The following is a 12857-nucleotide window of genomic DNA, read 5'->3' as shown; positions in this document are numbered from 1 at the left end:
GATTTACACCCTCGGAAACCCTGTACAGGGTCGCTATGGGTCGGAACCGACTCGACGGCACTTAACAACAACAACAACAACATCAGGAGCTCTGGTAGCATAGTGGTTACAAGTCGGGCTGTTAACCTCAGGGTTAGGAGTTCAAAATTACCAACCATTCCCTGGGAGAAAGATGAGGCTTTCTGCTCCTGTAAAGATTTACATCCTTGGAAACCCTACATAGGGTTACTATGAGTTGGCACTGACTCCACGGCATACCACCACCACATCAGGAAGGCATTTTATCAACGTGCCTTGCCTTCTCTAATTTATTTCTCGAATATTTCCAAACATTCTAAAATGTGACCAAATCACATTCATATAACAATTGTTATTGTTAAGTGCCATCGAGTCGGTTCCAACCCATAGCGACTCTGTATAGGGTTTCCAAGGAGCAGCTGGCGAGTTTGAGCCACCGACCCTGTAGTTCAAACGGCTTTGCAGTCTGGCCCATTAACCCACAGCGCCATACCAGGACTCCACATAACAAAGATTAGGTATTATTTTCCAGCTGATTTTTTTTTCAGTATTCTTGCTTACTTACAAAATTATGATACAGGAGGAGACACAAAAAATCATGTGGGCATTCAATATTTTTTTTAATTTAGAACAATTTTTTTTTTATTATAAAAGCAATACGTTTTTTAAAAACTTAGAATCATACATTTTAAATATCTATTGGTCCATCTGTTAATCCTCAGGAGTACATCCCTGCAGAATTTTTACACTCTCATCTGTCTCTGAGGAGCTCTGGTAGCGTAGTGGGTACGAATCCGGCTACGAACCTCAAGGTCAGCAGTTTGAAACTACCAGCTGTTCCGCGGGAGAAAGATGAGGCTTTCTGCTCCCATAAAGATTTACAGCCTTGGAAACCCCATACAGGGTTGCTATGAGTCGAAACCGACTCCACGGCACATAACAACAACAACATCTGTCTCTACTTCCTTTTAATATTTAATTTTATAGTGTTTACCACAACTATAAAGTCCCTGGGCTGTACAATGATTTTAGTCAATTATTACCCAAAAGGGTGATAATTCAAACCCACCCAACAGCATTGCCCAAGAACAGTCTGGATATACACTTCCTTAAAATTCCAACCATCGAAAACCCCATGGAACATACTTCTACTCTGAAATACATGGGGTCTCCGTGAGTCAAAATTGGCTGACATATATTATGTAGTTATTTGCTGAACTATTTAATGTCTATCTTTGCCACTCTAATGTAATCACTGGGGAAAGGCACCCTGCCACTACACTATGGTGTCGTGAATTATTTAATATATCTCTTTGAGTCTTATCTTTGTAACTCCCACCAAACAATTCTTTTCCTGATAGGTCTGGGTAAGAAACAGGTGGGAGAACACACTTATAGGTTAACATGATTCAGCTGTGGGTGTTAACAGAGTTGATTGTAATTGTGAAAACTTGGAACTCTAACACGGGTTTAAAATGAGCCATCTCAGAAGCAGGAGGGGGAAATCTTACTACCATCTAATGTTGCAGACCGTGTAAGACGAGTCAGAGGTTCGAGGCCCTCTAGGGCCGAGTGTAACAAATGAGGCCACTGGCAGTTAATAGCAGATTGTTTTTCATCAAATTGTTTAGTCATATTTATTTAATTCCAAACATGAGCCCTGGATGTCCACAGAGAAATGCAATATTCCTCTAAGTTTCTAAGGTCAAGATTTTCCCCCTAGAACCAAGGCAATAAAACTTCCTCAGAGGACGAACAAGGACAGGTTTACTGGGATTAAGCAGGGAGGCTCTGGAGAGGAACTGCCCGGGGTATATTCACTTGGGGTGGAGTGGTAAATTCTGGGAATATGGGATTAAGGACAATGGGGGCAACGCCCTCGGACCACCCTGGGTTCAATTAGTTTGATCCAAGTGAAGGTTAAACCCAATAAGGAAGAAAGGAATATCGGTTTAAGTAAGGTTTACTGGCTTAACTTATTTGAAGGATTGTCTTGTCTGAATAATACCATTCTTCTTCTGTAAAGATCCCTCCCTGAAAGAGAGGAAATAAGAGACGGATGCAGACTTAAGTCTGAGAGGGCATTAGTGCTTGGGGGGCATGATTGCTTGCGGGGTATGAAGAGGCTGTCTGCCGGTTTTGCATCTACTCTGGTCTCCGAGTGTTTCTTTTCTCTCTCGCCTCTCCAGACATCCCACCTAGAGTTAGTCCGAGAAGGGAAAATGTCAGCCATTGAGCAGTCTATCTGGCAGCTTGCATCAAGCCCGGGTGTCTGTCTTCTTTGTATCTGTTTTCTCTGTGTCTGTTTTCTCTCTCTCTATCTCTCTCTCGCCATCGTCACCGGACACCCCATCTTCGGGTCCTCACCCCCTTGCCGAGGCCAGACCCCGGCAATCTAAGAAGATGAGTCACAAGAGGAGGCTGCCTTTCGGACCCCAGTATCCTGGCACATTGGACCTCCTTGACCCAGGGACAGAAACCTGGGACACTGAAGGAGTGGTGGAGGAGCAGCAGCAGCAGCAGAACCAAGAACCAGAACATGAGACAGAGCAGTGTGCCTTCCAGCTCAAAGTAAGTAAAGCTAAGTGACTTTGGGCAGGAAGCTTGCTTGTAGATTAGGGTGCCTCCACACACTTCAGTGGGGAAGCTAGGTTTGTTGACCAAGGAAGCTAGAGCTGAGTGCCTTCAGGCCAAGGCTTGAGGTGGATTGGTATGTCCTGTGGTATTTATAAACAGCTGGCTGGCACAACTGTGCCCTAAGCATTTTCTGATTCTGTATCATAACCTGTTGGTGTGGCACTGCGTAATGCGCTGGACTGGACGGTTAGTTTGAACAGCAGGTAAGGTCGGCAGTTCAACATCACCAGCTACTCCTCGGAAACCCTATGCAGGGTCACTATGAGTCAGAACCGACTCAGTGGCACTTAGCAACCACAACTTCCCTAATAAGCCCCATAACTGTGGGTATGTTGTCTGAGTTCTGTGTGGTCATTGCAATCAATTATTGAACGCAGCTGAGTTGAGAATGTCATGGAAAGTCACAAATTTTTGCAGCTATTAAATCACCTAAAGGAGCTCTGGTCGTGTAGCAGTTACAAATCGGGCTGCTAATCCCATGGTCAGCAATTCGAAACTACCAGCTGTTCCGCAGGAGAAAGATGAGGCTTTCTGCTCCTGTAAAGATTTACAGCCTCGGAAACCCTGTACAGGGTTGCTATGAGTCAGAACTGACTCCACGGCACATAACAACAACAAATCCCTAAGCCTTGCACAGTGTTGTTGTTGTTAGCTCTATCGATTTGGTTTCGACAGATAGCGACTTTGTATAGTGTTTCCAAGGAACAGCTGGTGAGCTTGAACCGCCAACCTTGCAGTTCAAAAGGCTTTGCAGTCTGACACATTAACCCACAGTGTCACATCAGGACTCCAAGCCTTGCACCGTGCTTAGCAGTTATTAAGTGAACTAGTGAATGAAAGAATGAATAGTTGACACATACTAGCCATTTGGGAAGTTGAAAACTGGTAAATACAAGCCAGCCTGTTTAGAGTTAGATGGTTAAGTGAGAAGAGCAGAGAGCATGACCCTACCCAGAGAGGCAGTGAAACCAGGCATGGAGACAGAGATGATGACATGGACAGATGAAGGGGCTGGGGACACGGGACTCAGGGAGGGAGAGGGTCTGTGTGCTCATAGCCAAAGGGGCATGCCTGTGGGGTGTATCCTTTGGTTGTTTGATGATGCCTGGAGGGGATTGTAATCATTGCAATGAAATGAAATGAAATACGATAGGATGAATGTGAAGCTGATGTTCTCCCATGTAAAACAACATAATTCACACACACACACAAAAAAAGGTTAGATGGTAATTGGATTATTCACAACATTGTTCTTTTCTTCACTTCCTGTGCTATTGGATAAGTTGTTGCTGTTGTTTTGTGTCGTCAAGTCAGTTCTGACTCATAGCAACCCTATATAGGGTTTCTGAGGAGCGGCTAGTGGCTTTGAACTGACCTTGAGGTTCAAACCAACTTTACAGGCAAGTGTTTATCCTACAGCACTCTACCAAGACTCCGTTGGTTAAGTGTTGCTGTTAAGTGCCATCGAGTCAGTTCTGACTCATAACAACCCTATATAGGGTTTGCAAGGAGTGTCTGGTGAGTTTGAACCTCCAACCTTGTGGTTCAAACTGACCTTGGGGTCCAGTGCTTTCGCCTACAGCACCACATCAGGACTCCATTAAATTCTGTTTGAACTTGGTACATTTGGTTGTTGTTGTTATGTGTCATGGAGTCGGTTTTGACTCATAGCGACCCTGTACCGGCTTTCTGAAGTTGTAAATCTTTACGGGAGTAGAAAGCTTCATATTTCTCCCTGGTAGTTTCAAACTGCTGACCCTGAGGTTAGCAGCCCAATTCGTAACCACTATGCTAGCAGACGGATATGTATTTGGTTCAGTCTCACTACGTGAGAAATGATAGAAATAAGTGTGGATTAGGAGGGAAGTGAAAAAGTGACCTTGTGTGAATGGGGCTGATGCAAAAGGCCAGTGTGGAGTAGAATCAGAGTAGAAAAGTCTACATGAGCTGCATTCATTCTGTGAGAAGGGTGGCTGGGTAGCTCTGCTCCATTCCTCTCCTTTCATAGCCTGCCTGGCCTTGCATTACAAAGCCTCCCGATCATACAGCACCTGGGGAAAAGGCCAAGGAAAGGGAGGCAATTCTGCAGTAACTGCAGAGAGATTATCATAATCCCTTTCATGTTTTTCTTTACCCAATTTTTTTTTTAAATAACCAATTTCCCATTCAAAGACAAAAAGTATATAGTATGTCTTGATTTAATAAAGATCCAGTATATGAATTTTTGCCAGACAATGACTATTTCTAGCAGAAGATCTAAAATCTCTCCTTTTGTTATTCTAATGAGGATGTGAACACCTGTGTCTTCCATCCAAATGGGAAGGGAGGGGAGAGAGACTATCAGGCGTAATGGGGACTAAAATTTTGTTTTATTTGGAAATAATATGAGCTTAAAGAAAAGTTAACAAGAGTTCAGAACCCTTACCAGTAATAAGGAAAAAAACTTTATATAAAAATGGGCCAAAAAAGAACCACCAAAGAACATATACAAACAGCAAATAAACACACAAAAAAGATGCTTAACATCTTTAGCCATTGTTGTTGTTTTTAAATGTGTCGAGGCAGTTTCAACCCATAGTGACCCTGTAGAGGTTTGCTGCAGCTGGCAAGTTTGAACTGCCAATTTTGTGTTTAAAACTGACCTTGTAGTCCAGTGCATTAGCCTGCAGCACCACACTAGGACTCCTTTTAGCCATTAGAGAAATATAAATCAAAACTACAATGAAATGTCACTACATACTTATCAGAATGACAAAAAATAAGAGAAAAAAAAAAAAGACTGACAATACCAACTATTGATGAGGATGTGGAGAAATTAGTGTCTTCAGACACTGCTGGCAGGAGTGTAGAATGGAACTTTGACAATTTCCTAGACAACTAAAGTACACTTACTAAGCAGAAATTTCACTCCCAGGTTTCTACGAAAGAAAAATAGAAATATGAACACAAGTAAAAACTTGTAAATGTTTGTCGGCAGTAATCATAACCATAAAACAGAAAAGAATCCAAATGCCCGACAGCTGTACAATGAGTAACCAAAATAGGACATATTCATATAATGACATACTATTCAATAAAAAAACAAATTACTGATACATACTCTACAGCAAGAACAAACCTAAAAATATTTAAGTGAAAGTAGCTAGATACAGCTAAATCCCATTTCTATAAAATTTCTAGAAAACTGTATAAACGCTGAACTGTATACTTAAGGATAGATTAATTTTATGATCTATAAATCATACTTCGATAAAGTTGTTTTAAAAACTGGAGCATACTCTAAATATTCGTAATACTTTTTTAACACTCAAAACTATAACTTAGAGATAGTTTCATATCGGCATACTAATTCTTGTTGCTTTTTAGCGATTGTATAATGTTCCATTGCATGGTGGTTCCAAAATTTCAATTATCTAACGTCACCAAGGAGCTCTGGTAGCATAGCGGTTATGAATCAGACTGCGAACTGCAAGGTCAGCGGTTTGAAACTACCAGCTGTTCTGCGGGAGAAAAGATGAGGCGTTCTGCTCCCGAATAAAGATTTACAGCCTCAGAAACCCTGTACAGGGTCACTATGAGTCAGAACCGACTCCATGGCACACAACAACAACAAAGTCTAAAAAAAAAAAAAAAAAAAGTTCTCTTTTCCCTAATTAGTTCAAAGTCCTTTGGGGTATTCAGCTTCTATATTTCTCAGTTTTAAAAACTACAAATATCCCACTTCCAGTCCTGCAAAGCTCTTGTGCACACTTAAACACATTACATCCGGAACACCCCACAGCCTCGCCCACGTCCCCGATGCACCATCCATTCCCATCCATGTCAAGAGTTTTCCCTTTGCAAGTGTATGTGGTTTTCTTTCTGAAGATTCTGGTGACAACAGCATACTTGGTTTACTCGTAGGGCAGTCAGAGATGCCAGGGAGTTATCACCCTTTGGAATAGCTCTCAACTAATGCTGACTGCAAAGGAGCCTTGGTGGTACTGTGGGTTAGGTGTTGGGCTGCTAACCTCAAGGCCATCAGTTCAAACCCACCAGCTGCTCCATGGGAAAAAGATGAAGCTATGTGCTTCCACAAAGATCTATAGTCTCAGAAACCTGATGGAGGGTCACTATGGGTTGGAATCAACTTGTTAACAGTGGGTTTGGGTTTCTTGGTTTTGTTTTGAAAATGAACAGGAATGGTGGATCAGTGTCCAAACTCTCTCACTTTTTGAGTGAAACAACAGTGAGATGTGGTCTGTCACCATCCCACAGAGGTTTCCATAAGGACTGAACCTCAGTTTCCCACAATGGTAATAACCTCATTTACACTGGTTGCTTTCCTTTCCCTGTCTCATTTATGTAATCCCCACCATCTTTCTGGAATCACCTACTAAATTGTTGTTAAGTGGCATTGAGTTGATTCTGACTCATAGTGATCCTGTATAGGGTTTCTGAGGTGCAGCGGTCCAGTGCTTGTCCTACAATACCACACCAGGACTCTGAATGTCTACCGCACACAGTATTCCCAGGCAATCGCCCATCCAAGTACTAACCAGGACCCCCAACCCTGCTTAGCTTCTGAGATTAGATGAGATCGGGCATATTCAGGGTGGTAGGCTATAGGAGCTCTGGTAGTGTAGTGGTTACGAATCAGGCTGTGAACAGCAAGGTCAGCAGTTCGAAACTACCAGCAGTTCCGCGGGAGACAGATGAGGCTTTCTGCTCCCATAAGGATTTGCAGCCTCGGAAACCCTGTACAGGGTCGCTATGAGTTGGAACCAACTCCACAGCACATAACAACAACAGCATGGCCATAGACATGAAGTTATTACTTGTATTTAAATCCTTAACTCAAAGTCTGTTTCTGGGACCCTCAAAATAAGGCACCAAGCAATGACACTTAATGATTAGTTCACACATCTGGTATCTTCTAGTTAAATATTGTGCATTTATGAATATAGAAACAAGACAATAAGTCCACAGTCCATTTTAGTGGTATTGATAAGGAGTCCTGGTGTGGCATTGTGGGATAAAGCACTGGACCACAAGGTCGGTTTGAACCACAAAGTCAGCAGTTCATACTCACCAGCCACTCCTTAGAAACCCTCTACAGGGTCACTATGAGTTGGAACGGATTTCATGGCACTTAACAACAACAAATTATTTCATTAATGGTTTATTTAGAATGCTCTAAGAGGAGCCCTAGTATGGTGCTGTGGGTCAATGTGCCAGTCTGCAAAGCCATTTGAACTGCAAGGTCGGTGGTTCAAGCTCACCAGGGGCTCCTCAGAAACCCTATACAGCGTCGCTATGGGTCAGAACTGACTCGACAGCACCGAACAATAACAACAACAAATAAGGCCAATGCATAGACACAGTATAAATAACTCAAGAGTGTTTGGAAATACATTTAATCATTCAAGGCTTAGGTTTCTTCCATAGATTATCCACAGCCAAGAGTAGATGAATCCAGCCACCCTTAGCATATGCTTTAGCATATGCTTTATGATTTATAATTTTCAAAAAGCATAAAACTAAGTATTTTCCATGCTCACTTGGAAAATGTTCTAAAAATTTATGGCTGTAAATTCCAACCAACGTAAAAGCTTTCTCTCTTCTCCTTCCAGCTAGATGGTATTTATGCCAGATGAGAGAGCCAAGGTATTAAGAAGCAAATAAATGACATTTTTACAAAATCAGAGAAAGCCTTCTCCTAAAATGTAGGACCATATACACATCACTATAATTAACACTTAAATTGTTTTGCTTGCTGCTCTTATTTTGATGAGCTTGAACAATCAGTATAAGGGGGCTTCAAAAAGTTCCTGGAAAAATGGAATTTAAAAGTAATGGAATATTTCCACAAACTTAACAGAAGCACCCGCATATGTACTGATTCCAAGTATAACTATTCTAGCAGCCGCTAATGTGGTAACAAGTTTTCATTGTAGATGGAACAAATGCAACAACCTCATTTCATGAGTCTGAATGAAGTCATGATACCAAGTCAGACATCCCCAGTTAAGGGCTATGATAAGAAACATGTTTCTGAAACCTTATAGTGTGCAGCTTCTAAAGACATTTCATCTGTTGTTAACAACATTAAGGATACTGGATTTTGCCCCAAGTGATAAACTAAAATTGGCATAATAAAGGCTTTTTTTTTTTTTTTAAATCATTGGTTGTCGTACTGACTTTAAGCCTAAACCAAATTTAGAAATTCTTCAAGTAAAAGCAGAGTATATTTCTGTCTGTTGACTTGGGTTTGGCCATGTGATTTTCTTTGGGCAACAGAAATATGACCAAAGTGACAGTGTGTCAGTTTTGAGCTCAGGCTTTCACTTGTATTTCTGCACCTCTTCCACTGTTCTCAGAAGAGCTACTGTTAGGTAGCTACTGCCCACATACCTTGACTTGGAATGAACTCAGGTAGCCTAGGTCTCAACATAGACCTCAGCACAAAGTCACGTGTAACTAAACCTAAAGCTGGAAGCAGTCATCCAGCCGAGCATAACTTGAGTTACTCAGTCTTCAGCTGCATGTTGTTGTTAAGTGCTGTGGAGTCGATTCTGATTCATAGCAACCCCTGTATAGGGTTTCTCAGGAGCAGCTGATGAGTTTGAACCACCAGCCTTATGGTTCAAACCGACCTTGTGGTTCAGTGTTTATACTGCAGTGCCACATCAGCATGTTAGCCCAGTCAAAACTAGCAGAGCTGTCCAGCAGAGCCCAACCTAGATCCTCCATCCCACCCCAGCCAACACTCCGTTGCATGAACATCATTATCAATTTTCCCACTGAGTTTGAGAGTAGTTTGTTTCATAGTAAGAGCTGTTGCAGAGGGCAAACAAAGGTGGAAAATTCATGAAGCAAATGGAGGTGATGCATATTAAGTACCTCTTTCCTTATCTGAACAAATACATGACAACATGCAGGCTACATTGATCAAAGAAAGCTCTGTATGAAGTTGATGACTGTTTTAAATACATCTCCAACTTTGTTCCCAGGACTCCTGATGTGTGTAGGGTAAACAATTGACTGCTAACCCCAGTGAACAGACTGCTAGCTATACTACAGGAGAAAGATGAGTCTTCCTGCTCCTGTATGGATACTGTTGTTGTTATTAAGTGCTGTCAAGGCAGTTCTGACCCATGGTGACCCTATATAGGGTTTCTGAGGAGCAGTTGGTGAGCTTGAACTGCCAACTTTGCAGTCCAAACTGACTTTGTAGTCCAATGCATTAACCCACAGCACCACACCAGGACTCCTGTAAGGATACACAGCTTCAGAAATCCTATACAGGAGCACTATGAACACTAGGAGTTGGAACCAACTTGACGGCACCTAACAACAAAAACAATGCTGTCCCAAGAATACCTTAGCTTCTATGTCTCTTGGCAGGAAAATTCCAAGATGCGTTCTACAAATCTGTCGGATTCCTCTGGGAGTGAGCCTCAGTTTCCTAGTGGCAACCTGCTCACTGTTCATCATTTATGATTTTACCCTTTCTCTGCCCATTCTCCCCACTCTCTCATTGGGTTTCCAGACATCACCACTCATAAGTACTTGAATCCCAAATTAAGACATGGCTTCATTATTACAAAATAACTAGCAGGCATTGAAAACTTGAGTGGGCCAGACAACATAGCACATGAATAACTGCAGCTCTTTTGTGCCTCAGTTCCTCAACTGTAAAATGGGGACAAAATACCTCATAGAGCTGTTGCGAGAAAAGAACCTATAATGAGTTTAGAATTGAATTTGGCTCATAGCAAGCTTTCAATAAATGCTACTTATTGTCAAGACTTGCTTAGTACTATCTGACTTGTAAAGTCCATCTGGAATCCTGGTGTGATGCTGTAGGATCAACACTGGACTGTGAACCACAAGGTAGGCAGTTGAAACCCACCAGCTACATCTCAGAAACCCGACACAGGTTCGCTAGGAGTCAAAATAAACTCAATGGCACTTAACAACAACAACAAAGCTACATCTGGAGTCTTGGTGTGGTGGTGTATGATAAGCACTGGACTACTAGCTGTAAGGTTGGCAGTTCAAGCCCACTAGCTACTCCTTGAAAACCTTATACACAATCACTATGAGTCAGAACTGACTCAACAGAGCTTAACAACAATAAACTACATCTGCTAGTGTTGTAAGAATAGGGTAGGATTGAGAATAAAGAGAAAAAAAAGAATGAAGAGAAAGGGAATAAATTCCTTCTTTACAAACTTGGACATTGGCTACCAAAAATGGGGGTGGTAGGGAAACTACAAAAGCAAGACGTGACTGGCTTACAAGCTTTCAAGAGGGAGCCTAGATCCAAAGGGTGCGGAAAAAGGTAGAATCTTCACTCAGTAGTATCCGATCTGTCTAGGCAGAGCTGCTGAAAGGAGATGGGGATAGGACTCTGGTAGTACAATAGTGAATAACTGTTATCAGGACTGACTGTGAGGGTTAGAAATGTAAAGGTAGACGTTTTGTAGCAAAAGAAGGGGAGTGATTGACGTTGCAGACCAGGAGCAGAGGTCCCTGGGATCATCAAGGGAGAAGAGAGGAGTGTAGGACCCTACCCAGAGAAGCAGTGATGCCAGAGATGGAGGCAGAGATGATGACATGGATAGATAGAGCGGCCAGGGACTCTAGACCCAGAGAGGGAAAGGGACTGTGCGCTGAGGACAAGGGGCAGGCTTACAGGGTCTACCCTTTGGTTGGCTGATGATGCATGGAGGGGATTATAATCATGGCAATGAAACGATATACGACAGGATGAATGTAAAGCTAGTGTTCTCCCATGTAAACTGTCACATAATTTACAATAAAAACTTAAAAAAAAAAAATTACCATCTTCACTAAGTCACTTTTAAAATATCAATCAGTTAACGGCAACTCTAGCCTTTAACTAAGCATTTAGTAGGACAAACAAAAAAACATAGCATTCTTCATTCACTGTATTTAGTGGAATCCTTTCACATCAAGAGTAGAAGGCTGACCTTAAACAAATAATAAATAAGGGGGAATCTGATGCAGACCGTGCAGACCCGGTCAGGAGTTCAAGGCCCTGTGGGCCCAAGCGTTGCTGACCGTCCAAACCATAGGCTCTGAGGATCAGACTTTAGCCACCTAGCAGACATAGCAAAATGTCCCTTATCTGATTATTCAGTTATGCTGGTTAGTAATTCCATACATGAGCCCTGGATACCCACAGATAAATGTAAAAACCTTCCCTAAAAGTCGAGACTATAAATTCCAAAAATGCAAAGTTTTTCCCAAAAAAAAAAAAAAGCTAAAGAGGATAGAGAGAAACTCTGTTAACTGATGGTATGTGGAGGGGATTATAATCAATGTAATGAAACAAGGTATATGAATGTTTGAATGTGAAACCGATGATGTGCCCTGAAAACTTTCACTCAATTCACAATAAAAACCTTAAAAAAAAAGGAGGGGGGGGCAATCTTTAGGCAGTCTAGCATGCTCAGTGGTGACCACCCTGGTCTACTTTTGAGTGAAAATGGGGGAAAATGCAACAATGCAGACATTGGCTGAATTTGACCATGTTCCATTGGTACCCATTGACCTTGAGAGGCGAGAGGAAGAGGAAGGACTGGCTGGTCTGAAGTTTAGGAAGCTCTGTGAACTCCTGACCCCATGAGCTGAAAGTGTAGTGACCAGTTGGTCTGAAGTGCAGGGAGATGTGCATGAACTTCCCAACTTGCAACTAGTACCCATTTGACCTAGCTTGATGGCTAGTTGACCATGGCTCAACCCGAGAAAGATAATAATGTTTAATACCATGAACAAGTGCAAATTGCTACAGTTTGATGAATTCGACTTTTGTTTATGAATACAGAGACTCAAATTTCCAACTAGAATGGAAGAATTCTTTATATCAAGGAATAAGCTTGCTACTTCAGTGTGCTGGGTTGATAGGGATTAGAAATTGGCTATAAAAAATGGGGGCTATAAAGGCATGAATTGGCTGATTTACAAGCTTTCATGAGTGTGCTTAGTTTTAGAATGAAAAGGGTAAGATAGAATCCCCACTGAATAGTATCCCTCTTTTTCAGACGGATCTGGTGAAAGGGGATAGGGAATGACAGTAATAGGATTTTGACTCAATTATGAGTAATTATTAGCAGGATTAATTGTGATTGTCACAACTGTAATTCTAGAAGATGTGTAACTAAAAGGGGGGAGTAGTTAATATTTCATTTCAG

The sequence above is a fragment of the Chrysochloris asiatica genome, unplaced genomic scaffold, assembly GCF_000296735.1.
Source record: "Chrysochloris asiatica unplaced genomic scaffold, ChrAsi1.0 scaffold00039, whole genome shotgun sequence".
NCBI classification, from domain to species: Eukaryota; Metazoa; Chordata; class Mammalia; order Afrosoricida; family Chrysochloridae; genus Chrysochloris; species Chrysochloris asiatica.
The sequence above is the reverse complement of the archived record's forward strand: the minus strand, read 5'-3'. Positions refer to the sequence as shown.